The sequence below is a fragment of the Coffea arabica genome, chromosome 8c, assembly GCF_036785885.1.
Source record: "Coffea arabica cultivar ET-39 chromosome 8c, Coffea Arabica ET-39 HiFi, whole genome shotgun sequence".
NCBI classification, from domain to species: Eukaryota; Viridiplantae; Streptophyta; class Magnoliopsida; order Gentianales; family Rubiaceae; genus Coffea; species Coffea arabica.
Window position 1 is genome coordinate 41,312,897 of NC_092325.1, and position 9,438 is coordinate 41,322,334.

A 9,438-nucleotide genomic window follows, 5' to 3' on the forward strand; every position below is an offset into this window, starting at 1 on the left:
TAGGTGGGGCGGGGAACTCAATGCATCATGTAGGGAGGTATTTTGGATTCCCAACTTCATATGATAATATACCAACGCTCAAACCAATCCCAAACAACAGAAAAAATATCTGCTAAGCGCACTTAATACATTATCAACATATTCTGTACTCTGAACTCCATATAAACTCCAAGCCAACCCAAAACATATCTACCAAACGAACAAAACACATTGTTACATATATGGTGTCAGGTCCGAATTCCCCGAAGCCGTCAAGCCTTGACCAAAGAAGCTCAGACCAGAACATAATCATCTGCAGGATTTTCTAGCTTTTCATCTGCATCTTTCTTTTCCAAAGCAGCAGACGCCACTTTTCCCTCATGTTTCTCCCCTTGATCTTTGCTTGAAACACTCAACTTGTTAAGAAGGTCAGCAGTTGTCGTGGCTTCTTCACTTTCTCCAGCTTTATTATCTACAGATTCAGCAACCTCGGTGATCTTCTCTTTGAAAGCTTTGCAATCTGAAAGGGAAAACATCTATGAAAAACACATCCTGATAACTAGCAGGATAGATAATTAATGCCTTACATCAGATATCTAATCATGTTCTTTCCCTCAAAGTTCTCGCAATATATAAAAATTCCTGTTGATGCAGTTCTTTTAGAATATATGTTCTACTGTGCACATGTGAGTCTGAGAGAGATGAATGACTAATTGGAGCATTTATATAAAGATATTTCAAACAGCTACATATAACAACCCCTTAATCTTCAGTTGTGCTCTCTTCTCTGCACCTGATCATAATTTGGGACAAGCGTATCAATCTTACAAAGTGGTGAGTACTCCACCTTGCATCCCTCACTATAAAGACCTCCAAGAATTCCTCCCTTGAGGATGCATGATCATGGGTTACATATCCTAGTTGTGCAAAGGATGAACTAGTTAAACCCGGTTGTAAGCTCTTACGAGAACATCATTTGCAGTAAATCTTACTAGAGGAAGGGGGAATAAAGTTCTTGCATAATATGCTGCAAATTTTGGCAAATTGAAATCTTGGAGATCCATTAGACAGAAAAAGAAGACATTTAACACAGCAACATAGCTGTAGAACTGCTGACGGCAAAAAATGAATGCCTTGAGCTGGTTACACTGTCACTTTGGTATTTTTGATTGATTATCCCTTGTACAAGCTTTCCTCCAAAAGGTGTCTTCTTTATAATAAAAGGAATTCCAAACAACAAGCTTTTGCTTGTTCTCTCTGCCTCCAATTTTTTTATTTGTTCTCTCTTCTATATAGTCACACCATTACTCAGATTGAAACTTAAGATTAGGACATATCATCAAGATGCTGGCCTGGGAGAACAACCAAGATAACTTTTTTCACTCACTTCCAAGAGGAAAGGAGTGCCCATTCCTGCTTCTTCCGATTTGCTTTAAAGAATAATAGTGAACAAGTACAATCAATTTGATTTTTCGGAGAACAAAGTATAGGCATCAGTAAAGTAAAAGCACAACAGATTCAATTTCATCAAACAACGGAAGTCAAGCATGAATTGGAAGTAAATTTGAAATATCTTGCTAAATTCAGAATCCCATTTATCAACTGTTAAAAACCACCAGAAAACTTACCACCAACAGATGCAAACCGAATAGCAAAAGTCTCCTCTTTTAACTCCCCATCAGCAAAATCAGCCGCATGCCACACACATGACTTGTCATTTCCATGATGCTCTTGAAGAGAGATTGAAGGGAGCACTGCCATCCATTTCCATATGACCAGAATTCAACCACATTCAATCAAAAACTTCCGAGTGCACAAACAAATTCGAGCACAAGCAAGCACAAAGTCAAGGATATAAGCTGAATATAAACACAGAAAGCATACCAAGATGATTTGCGCATATCTTGAGAGTCTTGGACTGCCTCATGACAAAGCCTAACTTTTCCAGTCTCCTTGTGCTTGAGAAGCTTCACAGTTCCCACACCTCTCTCTTTCCACTGGTTCCCTTCCCTATCAAATCTATACAACTTCGCCTTCCTACCCACACATGTAACCAAACTTTAGCCAAAAGAAAAAACCCACATGGTAAAGGTTAAAAACAAAACTTTTCAAATAGAAAACGATAAAAAATGAAGGAAAATCTATTGCCCTTGTGATTCTTGTGCACCCATACGCAATGTCATTTTATATTTCTAATTCTTTAGCTTTTGTTTTTTATTAACAGGGAAGGGGGAAGCCCATTATGGCTAAATTGTGAGAAAGGTTATAAGTTATAACAGCAACGACAGTGAAGCCTAACATATGAATATGGTGGTGGGAAAAGGGGCAGCTTTATTACCACCTGGGGCATTTCCAAGATCAGATTTTACAATTCACAGTAAAACAAAAGTTTGGGGGGGAGGGGAGGGAGTGAAAAATGCAGACAAGTTATACTTACAGATCAAGGAGGACGTCCTCATTTTCCTCGCCGGTAGTAACGGCGACTTCTTGGAGTTTGATAATGGGGGCCACCTGGGCTCCGGTGTCCTCATCTTCTGTTCCGGGTGCACCGGCTGTCGCAGATTCCTCCCCTTCTACTTCCTTCTTCTGGGCTGCCACCGTCAGACTGGTCGGGTCTTCCGTTTTGCTCGCCATCAGTTAAAGGTTGCTCTGCGTATCTTTGTCGGAGAGATAAAAGGGGAAAGACGAGAAACAAAAATCTGAGTAGGGTTTTGGACAAGTAACTACTTTTTACTGAGAAGGGAAAAGCACATGATCAATAATTGGTCAAAGATTTAACGATTAAGATTCAATGTTTGAAATTTACCATATACCGACCTCCCATGAGGTTATTGATAATTTTGCTGACTTTTTTTTTTGAGATTTTTAAAATTACACTAAACTCTTCTAGGATTAAGGTTTTGATGACAAAATCAGTCCAAGTTAAAAAAATAGTGTTAAAAAATGCACTTAAAAAAAGAGATTAAACTTTTATTCAACAAATACCGTTTATGCTTATGTACAAGTTGTATTATAAAAGAATAAAAAAATATATTAGTAAAAGTGAGGGAATATGCGTGCAATGTGAATTTGAAACCCACATTTTGTATACGTGTCGTGCATTCAACTGTGATAGTGTATAAAATTATTATATATAAAATTTACTCAAAAAATTTTATAAATATATATATACTTTAAGTGTTAGATTTTTGAAAATATAAGTTTAATTAGAGAAAGTATATAAGTGAAATTTAGATATGTTAGGCACTAGATAGAAAACCCCCTTCAAATATTCAATGTTTGCAAACTCCACTTTACACCCTCAACTTGTATCACTATTTCACTTTGCATCCTAAATTTTAAATTTGAATACTTTGCACCTAAACTCTTAATTTTGAACATTTTAGATCCTAAACTTTCAAGTTTATCCTATTTAAGTCTAGTCAATGACAACTGTCACAAAATTAATGGTATAAAGAATCCGACAAATTAATAATAATATGCTGAAAATAATCAAAAGTGCCAAGATATCACAGCAAAAATAAAATAAGGTGCAAATTGGTGTTTTTAAAAAATTGAGGGGGTGCAAATAAGGTGCAAAAGTGAAAACATTAAAAATATCAAACCTATTTTATAATTTCATAAAACTTGAAGCGGGCAAATAGGTGTTTTTGAAAAATCGAGAGGATGCAAATTAAGTTCAAAAGTGAGAATGCTATAACATGTCAAAACTATTTTACAATTTCGCAAAATTTGAAGGGGCAAGCAATTGCCCACCTTTAAGTATACGCCACTGATCACAATTGAATTCTTAGAAATGCAAGTAAGGTTGTGCATGGTTTAGCTCAATATGTAAAATTAGCCAACTTTTTTTCAATGTCATAATGAAATTCCCTCCTAAACTTTGTCAAGCAAATTATTGGACGGTTTTCCAACAGTCTCGTTAATAGAACTTGTTAATTCAATCATAAGAAAGATAAATTAATCATCACCTATATACGATTATCTTACTACTTAGACAAACCACTTTACATCAATCAACAAGTGCAATTTTGGTGTATAAGTGAATCAAGTTATTTGTGAGCAGCTCAACGCTCAAACTTGAAAAAAAACTCCATTCGACTCGGTTTTATTGAGTTTGAGCACGAGCTTGACTAGCAAATCAAGTCAAGTCCTAGCTTTAAAATATTGTGCTTGTGTGCCTAATTGAGTATTTTTTATTATTTAACATTTAATTTTTTATTTTCAATATTGTTTAATTTTTACTTTTAGTTTTTTATATTTACAAAAAAAAAATAGTTTTTAAATTTTTATAGTGAAATCGCTACTTCCATTTGGACATGGCTAATTTGTTTTTGTCATTTGAATACTAGTTTAAGTGTTTCACCGTTTATAATTATACATAGATTATTGAAAAGTTGTGATCTCTTTAAAAAAAATAATCAAGCATGATTGACTAAGCTCAATTTCGAGCTCAAGCTCAAAGAAAAAAAGTACTTGATGAGCTTGAACTCGATCTAAAGTACCTCTTAGTCAAGTGGAATTCAAATAGGGTGGTACTCAAGTTCTGCTCGACTTGATGGCGTACCAAACATTATAAAACAAAAATCACGATTTACAATGACTCATTGTATGATTCATAACACTTCGAGTCCATCATCCGGGGAAAAATATTGCATATTCATAGACTTGATACATGATTAGTTGTGCGTAAAATAACTCTCACTCGTAATATACATAATATTCACTCTATCTCACTTTGAAAAAATAAGGCACCAATCCATATTTTTTTGATAAAGGACAAATGTGGGTTGGGTACTCGCAAAAGGCAGGTACGAATATAAGTTAGAAATTTGAAAATTTATAGGTGTTTATAGGTGTTTGGCCCATTCCACAAACACATATCTTTATTCCATTCAATTTTTTAGAAATAATTAAATGATTTTATTGAGCAAATTACCACCCAATTGTAGGAGTCTATAGTTCTTTTACAAAATTCATTGGTGGAGGTCTTGACCATTATAATTTGGAAAAGGACTTAGTTGATCGAGAATACACGAAAATAGTTGATCTAGAATGCATGAAAACAGGTAATGCTTATAACTCTTTGTTTCTTTATGTCAAAATTTTGTCTTATTGAATTAATTACAACTAATTCTAAAACTGTTTAATTGGCTAAAAAATACGATTAAGAATGTGGAAAATTGTGAAGTAATTGGACTAGCTTATTATTGTGTCTATTGTCTTGTACTTGAAGATACAAATTGTCAGTGGGTATTTTTTGTGTTTTTATTTTAATTGAAGATACAAATTGAGCAATAAGACTTTTTTCCCATAAAAATTGTGTTGATTCTTAAATGAACATGTGAAACACAAGAAAAATTTGATGTGCATAATTCTTTGATTTTTTTTCAAAATTAATTATAAAAAGGGCATGTAGGGAGTACCCTGTGACCTAATCCTCTTTAAATAGGTATCAAATAATCGGATACCTATTTATATACAGAGCGAGCGGGTGGGAGTCAGAAAATAGTTGACTCGTAATATGTTGGAAATGTTAGCCAAATACCTCGAGGACAAGTGACACTGTTCCATAATAAACTTTATTCAATTAATTCTCAGTCATCTCCTGCCAATTTAACAAGTCTTCCATGTCAAGTGACAACTAAAGGAAAGGAACAGTGATAGGTACTCATAAGGTGATACATGATAGTATTATACTGTATTTTATCTTTTCCAACCCTCAATTGTGCTCTATCAATTAAATTAGGTCTTACGCCCCCACGTGAATGGGCTGGTGGTTGGCGCCTTTTCCTCCGGACAGTCAGGTCCTGGGGTCGAACCTCCGCAGCAACATCGGCTTCTCCGTGCATCTAACGTGCTAGGTCGAGTTGGGGCGCTTGGCCGGGCCGAAGTGGGATTAGTCGGGCCGCCTTTACGGACTTGACCCGGACACCCACTCCGTCGACAAAAAAAAAAAAAAAAATTTAAATTAGGTCTTACATTTCTGGTGCCTATTAGAGAAGGAAAAGTATTGAATACTCAGAGAGTGATAATAGTAGTGTCATGTAGAGAAGGTAAAGTATTGAAGGCTCATGGAGTGATATATGACAGTGTCATAGATAACCTCAGGGGATCCATAATAGATTACATTCTATTGAGTATAATCCACGTGCTACATCATCATCATATTATCCCTTATTTCATTACACTATCTCTCATTATATACCACATTCTACATAGTATAATAGTCTGGATTCACAATTAAATTACATATTCATTTTAATAATTCACAACACATAACTCATAAATAAATAAATATATTTTTGAGGCAATTGTTTCGTTATTTTTGGAAAATAATTTATTAACTTTCAAAAAAAAAAATTTACTTTCCAAACATGTTTTATTTTTTGAAAATAATTTATAAACAAATACCCAACACTTAAAATGTAAAAATATCGCAATCATCAAATGGGACCCACAACTAGTTTTTTTGTCCCTCTCTGCGTGTAACGGCCATGATACGTACCATGATTATTATATTCCAACCATGAAAAATGGTATAATTGTTGGGTACAATAAAGGGTGTTACACATTTGTTACATCCCATCGTGAATGGCTTTAGTGAGATCAATTGCCAATCGCCACTTACCGCTCATGTAAGGCTAAGCTTAGCCAGTAACAACTCGAAAATATATTATCGAGTAGTCAATAAATTTTGGTTAACAAGTGTTCAATGAGTATTCGTTGGAGATGCATCATTAAATATTAATTTTTTCACAAAATTGAAGTTAATCCAATGCTGGAGTGTGTAATAAATATGGATATGCACATTTAGATGTATTAATAAGTGCATTAGCGAGTTCCAACATGGAACTATTAGAAAACAGATTTCTTTTCTAGCAGGGAACTGGTAACTAGGAGTAGCTCTCCTGGAGAAGAAACTCGGCAAGATTTGAAAGGGAGGGAGAAGGATTGCTGCGGACCTTTGAGGGTAAGCTGGTTTTTGCTTTCTACAAAGAGTTTGGCGATGCAGATGTCTTGATGGCTGAGGCACTCGCCTTGGTTGCTGGCTTGCCGCTACAAAAACTTCAAGCAGACTCCTGTTCGTTGGTTTGCCTTGTCAATTCTGACAAGGTTGCTAAATGGCCTCTTTGACAAGCAGGTTCTTCTCCGGGATCTGAACTCTACATTGTCACCCGTTTTCCGTGAAACCAACTCCGCGGCTGATGCCTTGGCTACTGCGCAATTGGGTGCTGATTCTTTCTTCACCTCATCTGAGTGCCTCCCTCGGCGTGTCAAATCAACTATCAGCTTAGATGCTCTCTCAGTTCCTTTTGTTAGAGTTTCTCGTACTAGGGAGTAGAGGGCATCACATTCTTCTCTAACATTCTTTGTATATGGCTTTAACTTTCTGATCTAATAAAATGAGGGGCTGGCAATGGCATCCCCCCTCCCACCCTGGTGGGTTTTTGCCAAAAAAAAAAAAAAAAAAACTAGGAGTAGCCATGGATCAGGTAGAAACTGGGAATCAGAATGTGCCTGATGGTTTGTTTTATTGTGATTGGGACCAAATTTTGGAAACCAGGACCGGAATCATAATCGTGACTAAAGGTTTAGTTTCAAGGTCATCAAAATTTTGAATCGAAATCGAAACTGACTGTTTAAGATTCGTTCAAATCGTCTGAAAAAGACATTTGCTACCGAAACCTATTTCGTCAATTTAGAGTTCAATATTAATCGTTAATACCTAATACCAGCAATTCCAATCATAATCCAACAACCCATTATCACATTCTATTTGTAAGTCTATACCCAAATCTAACTATAAAACCAATCTAATTTATCACAAGGCATGTTTTCCCCAATTTGAACCATGCCTTGTGCTCTTCGCAACATGCCTTGAACCACACTTGAGGATTTAAAATAATTGTTTTTTTTTATTTTTCTTTCAATTTATCTAATTTTTAATATTCATTTTTAAGATTTAAAATAATTATTGATTCAAAACTATTTATGGAAGCAAAGATATGGTTTTTATAAAATAATAAGCAAAAACTTTTTTCTATTTTTTGGATTGTTTCAGGGTTAATAAAATAAAAATATGTTCTTTTTTTAATGCAATATGGCCTCAATAAGGGCATTTTCGGCATTAAGGGGGTTTTTGTTAAATGTTTGATCATTCAAAGGGTGAGACCGTTATTTGGACAAATTACAGGGATTGATTGGTAATATGGTCAAACCTCAGGGGAGGTAAATGTAATTAACCCCTAACTATAAGACCAATCTAATTTAATCAACAATGAGATATTTTTTGGGAAGATCATTCAAAACGTCCCACACATTTTACAAGATAACTTTTTTCGTCCTTCGCTTTTAAAAATATAATTTTACGTCCCTTACAAATTCATATTGACTAATTTTGGTCCCTACCTCGGTTTCCGACTAGTTTTTCACCGGAATCCACCACGTGACTTGCATGTGATTATTTTTTAAGGGCAAAATTGTCAAATCAAATCATAAGCCCTCACATTTCACAAAATGAATTTTTTTTATCCCTAACATTTTACAAAATAAGTTATTTCGTTCCTCACATTTGAAAAAATTAATTTTTCTATCTCTAATATTTTTCAAAATGAATTTTTTCATCTCTCATTGATCATGTATACGAATAACTTTTTTTCTATAAATCCACGTATATATCTATTTGATTTTACTTAAACAGTATGAATAACATATAATTTATCTCTATTGGATTTCATCTAAACATTCTAATCGTAGTTATACACATGCTATTCAATAGATACATATATGAGTTTAAAACTAATAATTTTGTTTGAAACCCATGTATATATTTATATGATTTCACCATTTGAACCTATTCAATATTTGTGACATTTCTCTTTAGTAATAATTTATTTATTAAGTTGTATAATAAAGTTATCTAATTAATGGGTCCTAACTCGAATTCTATAATTATGCTAACAAATTTCAGTTTAAATCTGAAATTTCTACTCGACACTTTTAAGACCAGCAGTTGAATTACTTGCCTTATGATTTTGTTAAAATTTGAAAGTGCCAATCACTTATTTCTTTTTATCATACTTTTGTTTTGTTTACTTTTTCTATCCAAATTTAATTCGATATAAACATTCGATAATATTTAGGATTAAATGTCTTCATTATTTTTAAATTTCGAGTAAAAGAAAATGAATATAAGTGAAAAACTAACAATTTTTTTAAACCCATGTATATATTTATTTGATTTCACTTGAACAATACGAATAGTGTGTAATATATTTCTATTTGATTTCACATGCTATCCGTACTATTCATGTGAAATCAAATAAATATATACATGGATTTAAAAAAAATTATTCACACACATAAGCAATCAAAGATAAAAAAAAATTCATTTTAAAAAATGTGAAGGATGAAAAAATTTATCTTGTGAAATGCAAGGAATGAAAAAATTTATGT

The 9,438-nt window shown here is 33.8% G+C and overlaps 1 pseudogene; it reads right to left on the reverse strand.

Annotated features, from left to right (window-relative positions):
- Positions 1–106: 106 nt before the first annotated feature.
- Positions 107–2,718, reverse strand: LOC113706782 (ran-binding protein 1 homolog b-like; annotated as a pseudogene).
- Between the last annotated feature and the right edge of the window lie 6,720 nt (positions 2,719–9,438).